The sequence below is a fragment of the Alligator sinensis genome, unplaced genomic scaffold (assembly GCF_000455745.1).
Source record: "Alligator sinensis unplaced genomic scaffold, ASM45574v1 scaffold216_1, whole genome shotgun sequence".
Classification (NCBI taxonomy): Eukaryota; Metazoa; Chordata; order Crocodylia; family Alligatoridae; genus Alligator; species Alligator sinensis.
Window position 1 is genome coordinate 4,676,691 of NW_005841868.1, and position 491 is coordinate 4,677,181.

The window sequence follows — 491 nt, forward strand, 5'->3', positions numbered from 1 at the left end:
TACTAGAGCATTGTCTAATACATCATGACGATACGCTCCCTGTTCCAGTCATTGCCATTGACTCACAGTATATCTACAAAATTCTTACCGGTACAGCCTTTCCCACCGAAAATTTAAATGATTGGCAGGACATCTGGAAGATGTTGACTAAATTTGTACGCCTCCCGTTAGTCAAGCACACTAAGTCCCACCGTCTGGACACTGATCCAGTACATCAGGTCATTGACAAGCTTCTAGAAGATCCATTCCGGACTGACATAGGATCGGAAGTAGATGTGACAGGCAAGACTGAGATAAACCCATTTCTCACGTGGCTTCATGAAAATTGGGGTCACCCGGGACCACGAGTTTGCCACCAGCGTTGGTCCCGAACCATAACGGAGCCAGCTTCATACGGAGCTCGGCGTGATTGGGAAAAGGTAGCTCAGGCTTGTGAAATCTGTGCTAAAGAAAAGTGTCATAAAACCAAGCATCAGATCAGAGCTTTTGAC